Genomic DNA, 9,285 nt, shown 5'->3' on the forward strand with positions numbered 1-9,285 from the left:
TTTCCTTTCAATGTGCATGAATTCGTGCACTGGACCACTAGTGTAAGTATAAGAGAAGAAACAAAATGAGACTTAATCCTGGCCACTGTGGCTCAGTGACTGAGCATAGACCTATGAACCAGGAGGTCACAATTTGATTCCCAGTCAGGGCACATGCCTGGGGTTGCGAACTCGATCCCCAGTAGGGGGCATGCAGGAGGCAGCTGATTAATGATTCTCTCTCATAATTGCTATTTCTCTCTCTCTTGCTCTCTGAAATCAATAAAAATATATATTTTAAAAAGGAGACTTAGGTTGAATGTCACACAAAGAGATAAAACTGTCAGGAAATTCCAGAGAAGTCCATCATGGATGGAAACAGAAGTGGCGGAGGTGACTGTGCACGCATGACCTGAGACAGCCATGCTAGTATATCCAAAGCTTAGATTATTCTGTTTTATCACTTTAATGTCCCAGACAACTCAATCAATACAAAGGCATCCCTCTCTTCACTTTAGCAAATCCTTGGCAACACTGAGTAAGTTTCAGTTTAAACACATCACACAGATGTTTACATTCAGTAGGGAAATTTGAGAATTTTCATCAGGATATACAAAAATTGAGTCTGGAAGTTTGTGGTCTAACAAGAGTCCTCCTACTCAAAAGCAACAGCAATATTGCTAAAAAAATTTTTAAAAAAAGGGGAGGGGAATTCAATGGGCACAAAAGTACTGAGAGGTTTCAGAGATGATGGGAAATAATGAACCCACCCGAACTAATCTATGTTATGAATCGAGCTTTCTTTCTGGCCACACCAAATTGGCCAAAATCAGATTTACATGCTTATTCTACTTGGTGTCCCAAAAAAAAGAGGAATTGTTTATTTCAATAACTACACACTGGAATTCACGGTTTGGGTTTTTTCGGAACTGCATAACAGGGCCCTGGGTAAGCAGGTCTCTTATTTCTGTCAATGGAAATTCTTTTCCCTAGAATTTACATTTTAAACTGTAATTTTCCTTTTAGTTTATAATTTTTCACGCTCTGCTATTTATGCAGCAAAAGTGATTGATCACCTACTATATTTAAAGCATTTTACTAAGCACAGAATACAAAATGATGAACAAAACAAAATCCCTGCCCTAAAGGAAGCTAAAGTGGGCAGTTATCTTTGGAAACAGACCATCACAGAAGCAAACACACATTGCCACGCCAACAAAAATATTTAGGTTGGTAGTTGGTTTAACTTGCCATATTTATTAAGTGATTTGACCTATCAGAATAAAAGACATTTTATAAATGTTTTATACATATACATATATATTATGTATATATGTGACTATGCTTTTGCAAAGTTGAAAGTGAAGCAAAATTATAAGTGGTTAGGCTCATTCTTGTCATTCATTTTTATTAAATTGTAAAGTATTAGAAATATAAAAACTAGCCTGGATTAAAACAATAACAATAGTAACTGGTTTTCCTATAACCATTAGAATCCCCATTCCCCAGTGGTGCATCTAGCAGTTGGACTTGCACTCTTTTCTGCCTGTGTAAAGGAGCCGCTATATCACTCTCGCCTTCTTGTGAATTCGCTGCCATCATAAGTTGCCTCTTCTAAAAAATTACAGAAAGTAATCCAAGGAAAGTTTCAGAGAGCATGGCCAGGATAGAGAAAATATAGGTGTTGAAAATCCATCCTACAGCCATCCAACAGCGTTAGTCTGCTTTATTTATTGTTGGAATTCACCCTTATGCCAGCCACCTCTGTCATTGCACACAGGAGAATTATTACATGGACATATTGGGCCATAGACAAGCTGCAACTAAGAAATCTACCAAATGTCAAAATCTACCAAATGTCAAATCTACACTTAAGAAAACCTCCCTGCAGTCAAATAGTCCATAATGTTTATTTATACTTTCAGTTTACAGGTGTAATATCTAAAAAATACTATCATGTTTTATTGGTCAAATACTGTGTTGTGATTGTATTGCTAATAATAACTCTTCTTGCCTCAGTAGCCTAGCTGGTAATGGCACATGGGGTGAGGTAGATGGGTCAATGTTGACCAAATATCTCCGTGGGTGGCTTGGACAGGGTCAGGTAACAAGGACCTTTTGGCGTGAACCAAATGTCTCTGTGGACGTTTTGGACAGGACCAAAGGTCTGCTAATCAGAAAGCCTCCAAAATGTGTCAGTGTAACAAACCCACCTACTTCCTTCTTAACACCAAGGAAATACGGAGAAAACCACATATGGTGAGAATTGTGGCCCCAACAAATTTCTGGTTTGTGGCCTCGCTTGGGTCTTGGAGAAACACGGATCTCATGCCCATTGTACACTGCTCAGCTGAATGCAGAACCAGCAGGAAGAGACAGCATTGTCATGCACTTAGTTGAGTTGAGCCTGGATTAGATGCTGCTGCAGATCTCCCTTTATCAGGTGAAATAAAGCCCAAGTTCCTGCCAGGGGAACCTGAGACAGCAAGTGATATTTGGGGATGAGATAACTCCACAGTGTGATGGCCAGAGATCTCCACTGAGCAAGTGGCCAAGATCCCACGAAGCAGCTGGGGCCAAGTGAATGTGTAAAGGTGCATGAATGTTTAGTCCACCATGGGTATATTAAATTATGTAAACACACCAATTGTAGAAATAAAAATGGATATCTAAACAAATAAAAGTTATTAATAGGTAGTTTACCTTCAATAATAAGGTAAATAATGAAATGAAATTATTTTAAAATTATTTTAATTTGACTAGTAAACTACTAGTCGAATTAAAAATGAAATGCTTACTTTCCAAATTCCTCGACAAGTAAAAACAAAAATATTGTTCATAAAAGAAATAAAAAGAGACTCCAAAGAAGCACAACAATCAGAAAGCATACAACAAAATATTAAAAAAGAAATATAAAACATTTAAATGATGTTAAATGGTTAACTACTCTGTTAGGAGAAAAGGATACATAGTACTAAAGCAATCAAACAGATTAATATCCCAATATTTTGGGCAAAATACTACTCAACAATGCTGAGACCTTGCAGTGCACAAACTAAGATATTACCTTCATTTAATGCAACACATTTGCAGCTATAAATAGAAAAAAAGATCCCAAAAATGCATGCATTAATATATAAATGTTCTTAGAGTTTGTGCATGAAATCTGATGGTCAGAGTTGAGCAATTTGGAAGTTTGAATCTAAATGCTTCATTAAATTATTTTTAATGGCATCTGAGTTATCCATAGTAGTAAAACTATGACTCTATTTCATTGTTTTCTAGAATGGGAAAAAAAGTATCATTTTTCTAAATCATGGAAACTACAGTGGCATTGAGATTGTTTTAGTGGGTTGGGCAGATGAAAAGTGGAAGAAGAATGTGAATCTTTAAGCTCTGTTTAGAGATTTACTTTTCTTTTTTAAAATATTTTTAAAAATCTTGGCACAAAACTAAACAGAGGTATAAAGGCAACAAGAGAAATCACTTGTAATGATTCAGATAAGATTTTTAAGAGTTATGATTAAGATAAGTTCTTCATTTCTGTGCTCTGCCCCAACATAGCTATTTTCTCTCCAAATCTTCTTTGTATTTTTCTGCATTGTTGTAAGTAAAACCTAATCTTTTTTTCCTCTCTAATTCAAGGACCTTTGGTGGGTTTTCCAAAGTCATATCTAAGTGTTTAAGAGAATTATTGGACTATAGAAATGTGCATGTGCCTTCAAAGTCTACCATTAATCGTTAGGAAATCGTGCAGTTAAGAGGACAGATGTTTGCATTAATTTTTCTCTTCCTTTATTTATATCCTTGATATGAACTGTACACAGAAACATACAAAATATAAAGAATAAAAGATAGCCCTGACCGGTTTGGCTCAGTGGATGGAGCGTCGGCCTGCGAACTGAAGGGTCCCGGGTTCGATTCCGGTCAAGGGCATGTACCTTGGTTGCAGGCACATCCCCAGTGGGAGGTGTACAGGAGGCAGCTGATCGATGTTTCTCTCCCATCGATGTTTCTAACTCTCTATCCCTCTCCCTTCCTCTCTGTAAAATATCAATAAAACATATTTAAAAAAAAAAGATAAAAGCAGTAAAGCCTACCAGAGCCCTAGTTGGTTTGGCTCAGTGGATAGAGCATCGGCCTGTGGACCAAAGGATCCTGTGTTGGATTCCAGTTAAGGGCATGTACCTTTGTTGCTACTCCCCAGCCCAGGCCCTGGTCAGGGCTTGTGCAGGAGGCAACCAATCAATGTGTTTCTCTCATATCAATGTTTCTCTCTGTCTTTCCCTCTCTCTTCCACTCTCCCTAAAAATGAATGGAAAAATATCCTCGGATAAGGATTAACAAACAAACAAAAAAAAAAACGCCTGCTAGAAACCACCTCATGGCTATAAGTAGCCACAGGTTACTATGGAAACTACTCTTCTGGCACTAACATTCCCCCCCCCCCCCCCCAAAAATGATTATATATTATTGATTTCAGAGAGGAAGGAAGAGAATGAGAATCATTGATTGGCTGCCTCCTGCATGCCCCCTACTGGTGAGTAACCTGCAACCTGGACATGTGCCCTGACTGGGAATCAAACTGTGACTTCATGGTTCATGGGTTAATGCTCAATCACTGTTCAGGCTCCCAAGGAATGATCTTGTCACTAGCCTTATATGTCTTGGTAAAGAAACACAATAGCTATGATGTGTTCAGCTCTAGATTCTGAAAATTTATGGCATTAGTGTCTTTATTCCAAGATATTTAAGCATTGGCATTATCAGTTATTATTTTAGGAATTTCAAAAAAGATTTGAGCTCTGTAAACATAATCACATCAATTTATCAGTCAACCCACACTTCCCAGCCATTAAAAGAACAAGAAACAACAATAAGGAAGGAAGGAAGGAAGGAAGGAAGGAAGGAAGGGAAGGAAGGAAGGAAGGAAGGAAGGGAAGGAGGGAAGGAAGGAAGGAAGATCCTGAAATACTGAAAGTTGGTCAATTCTATGGTAACCTCATAAAATGTATGTCCTCTTTATTAATATTGCCATATGTTACACTTTACCACCACTTACGTCGTTATCAATAGCACAAAGAGCCAGCCTGAAACTGAAGTTGTCTCTGAAACCAAGAGAAAAGAATGATACCAACCATATTGTAAGGGCGCATTGTAAACCAGCTGCTTCTTTGTAGTCACAATGGTTTTAACGCTCAAAAGTTCCCTCTATAATTTAAAGATGCATCTCAAACTGTGAAAAAAATTACTAAAGAAGATACAGAAATAAAGGCTCAAAATAATAGATAACGCTCATTATCTCTACTATGAAATTCTGTTCAGAGTTTTATTGTAAGGGATAAAAATGTATTTTGTTTTCTGTCACATCAGTAGTTTGATTCTATATGAAAACATCTTTATTCTACTATGAAGACCTGAGAAATTAACCTGGAAAATAAATTATTGCAAAGCCTTTGCAATCTATGTTTCTGTTAGATATTGCACACTCCACACTGCTCAGATTAATGGAACTCCAAAAACAGCCCTTGAACAGAACACAAATCCAATAGACAGAGCTAAATTACCAGGCCACCATGAACTCCTACCGGAGCTTATCCTTGCCAATGACATTTATCTCTCTCTAACACCATATTTCTATCTGGCTTTTAACATCAGCCTTTTGACACTTTCTGACGCTGTGATTGGTCTATGACCCTACTCTGCTCTGTCACCATTAAGACTAAAATTGCAGGCCCAGCTGGCGTGGCTCAGCCTATGAACCAGGAGGTCATGGTTCGATTCCCAGTCAGGGCAGTGTGGGGTATGCAGGAGGCGACCAATCAATGATTCTCTCTCTCTCATCATCTCTCTCTCTCTCTTTCTCTTCCCTTTTCCCTTCCTCTCTGAAATAAAAATATATATACTTTTTAAAGATTATAATTTCAGGTATATTTTTAGGTGGGAAGAATAAAGTCTTCTCCCTCTAGTCATCACAGCAGTCCAGAGGAGGCACAAAAGAGTAGGGGGACAGAAAAATTAAACAGCCTATCTAAAGCTTTGCCTTCACTCTGAACTGAGCTGAGACGTGAGGAGGCTACACTTCAGTGGAAGAGAGACATTGGCTGAAACTGCCCGTATCCACTGGTAGAGCTGCTTATTTTCGTGGCATGATAAAGTGAAGGACATGATGATGCACAAAGTCCTCCAGTCCAAAAAATCTCAACCTCACGCCTTGAGATTGTATTATTAGGGATTATGCCTTTGCAATTACCAATGGAGTGTAAGCAGATACCCAAAAGGAATGAAATGGCAGCCCCTTGAAGAAAGAAATACAGAAAAGTTAAAATACAGGATGAAAAAGGGCCACCGAAAGGGTAAGTAACTATAAAAAAAAAACAATGAAATAAATAAATTCCATGTATGGCACTCTTTTCCCTAGATAAAATTCCATGCCCTGGTTAAGGAAAGGAAGCAGTAAAAATCAAAGCAAATAAAATAATAAAATGTGTACTGGGCACCTACCCTGTTTTAACTGTGGGCTGTAAGAAATAAAATGTAGAAATGAAGGTAGGAAGATTAGAAGAAGGCATAATAACAGAAATCAAAGTTACAACAAAAACTAAGAAACTGTGAAGCAAATTCCTCATACACACCTGTACAAAATGTGAGAATTTTTAACTCCAGGTTCAGCCCTCTCTGGAGATTTGCTCTTGTTGTGATATGGAAATAAATTGGTATCTGATGAGAAAAATTCTGGCTACTCCTCGCCTCCAACGGCTACATCTTCAAGAGACTAACTGTGTTGAAAACGTTATACAAATCTTGAAAAACATCCACTCAAAATCTGTTTTGAGTAGATACCAATTTATATTTGCCAGAGAACACAACTGAAGTTGTATGGTTTCTTAGAAATAAATGTGCAAAGTACAAAAGGAAAAGAAATATAAAATATTTTTCCTGCCTTGATTCTTAAAGTGAAAAAAACTTCCTGAAACTAAATCCCCACAAACACAGAAGCTGTCTCAGCATTCAACATGAAGCCTGAAGATCTGCAATGGGGGATACTAAAATAGACTCCATGCCTCCTTAAATACGTTTTTAAAAAACTAGGTTATTTTTCAATCGTTTTCTTTTATTCATCTGTCAGCAATTTTTGTGGAGCACATTGCCTATGAGGAAACCAGTTTGCTTAAAATAAAGAATGTAAAGTTTACATCACTTGATCCCCATGCTCAAGGAGCTTGAAAACTGTTGAATAGGTAAGACATGACCAGAAAAGAACTCTAATGCAAGGCAGAAAATAATGTTCCCCCTCATTCCCCCACTACCCCCCCCAAAAAATTAGCAAAATGCCAGGAAAGTTCAGAGGCAGGAGAAATCATTTCCACAGTGTTGGGAGAGAAGAGGTAGTTTTCCATGGAGCACACACCCGCTGAGTCAGGCCTTGAAAAAACTTAGGATTTCTGTAATTGTTGATAGAAGCAGAAGAAATTGCAAGTGAAAGAAATAGTTCAATAAGAGGAGCAAATGTGGGAAAGCCCGGGCAGTTTCTGGGGGAAGACATGTAGTCCAGTTGTGTATGTTTAGTGATGGCACAAGTATATTAGAAACTAAAATGCTACACTTCCATGGTTTTCTAGGAGCTAGTGGCTCATATTCAGATTTTCAAGACACACTTTTATACAAACCATAAACTATCTTCTATTGAACTAATATCATGAAATTTAGTTCTGGGACCTTCTAGCTCAACCCTCTATTTTAGCAGAATTGAAAAAACTGAATTTTAAAGAGGATACATGACATTTCCAACTTCATAAAGCTAATTAATGGCAGCATTGAGACCTGTCTCAAAGTTTATTATTCCAGTATCAGAGGAAGGATTTCCCCTGGTCCATAAATACTCTATCACTCCACACATTACCTCTCACTCTCTCCCTATTCATGCCAAAATATGCATTGGTTCACAGGCAAGCCCGAGTAATCTGTGACCAAGAGAGAGGGATATTTTCTCTGAAAGATCTTAATTGGTTCACATAGAGATTCAGTCTCTACCTTGGCCTCATTAGCTGCAGGTTCTAACCAAATCCTGCACTGGGCCCTTATTGAGAGGGTCAAAACAACATTGTCACCAAGGAAAGGAATCTCTAAAAAAGAACTAATAGCAGTTGAAATGCATTAAACATAACTTTCTTAGATTTGACTCCCTCTAGAGTATGTTGGTGGAAAAAACTTGAGTCAGTGAATTCTTTTTTAATACACATTTTGAAACATGGAAAGTACTTGCTACAATACTCCCCATCCCCCACAAAACCTCCAAGTTTTCTTAAAAAAAAAAAAAGAAGAAGAAGAAGAAGCAAAATCAATTCAGTCTGTCTTAACTTCCTTAGTGAACAGAGCTGAAATGTTTCTGTTGAGTAAACTACAAAGTTACATCTCTAACTCATTCACCTATGGATATTATATCTCTAAAGTCAAGTCCTTAAAAATTGGCTTTGTGAATTCGAGTACTAAAATTCCAAATTCATAGGTGCTGTTTTTTAATGAGTTAGCATTTGATAAGTACTATCAAATAAAATAAACCTATCACGAAGCCTTTATTTCTACAACTTAAAGTTCACTAACCAAATCAGTTTCAGCTTTTCACATATATGAACATATATTCATGTGATATGCTCCTTTATGGCAAGATATGCATGTATTAGTTCCATATTGCAAAAAGGAAAATTAGGGACTTGCTTCATTCTCCTAAAATCTTAACATTTGACTATATTAAAGAGATTTCTTCCACATGTTTTGCATTCTCAAACTCAGGTAGACTTATTCAACATAAGAATTTTCTCAAGGTCACTGGAGCATTAAGTACCATACATCAATAATAATAGGAGTATTTATGATCCTTCATAGGAATAATACACATACTAAGATAATCAAATCGCATCAGGTCTTTTTTTGTTCTTTCCCATTCTACCAGGGAATGTATATAAAGTGTGTGTGTGTGTATATATATATATACATATACATATATATGTATATATATATATAAAGTTTATATATAGTGTATGTGTGTATATCTATACTTTATAAGTGTATATATACATAAATGTAGTTATGGATGTAGATATATATTTTAGTGAACTCTGTTAGTGAACTCTTGCTAGTCCATGTTAGGTAGACACTATTACAGTGTTATTTCAGCACCTACCACCTCAAAATTTAAATACTGTATATATAGAAACTTGGAAGTAATATGGAAGAAGAAACCATAAATCTTATTTGACAATATCTTAACACTCATCCGAATGTATGCAAGAATTCTACTCAGAA

The sequence above is a fragment of the Myotis brandtii genome, unplaced genomic scaffold, assembly GCF_000412655.1.
Source record: "Myotis brandtii unplaced genomic scaffold, ASM41265v1 scaffold123, whole genome shotgun sequence".
NCBI lineage: Eukaryota > Metazoa > Chordata > Mammalia > Chiroptera > Vespertilionidae > Myotis > Myotis brandtii.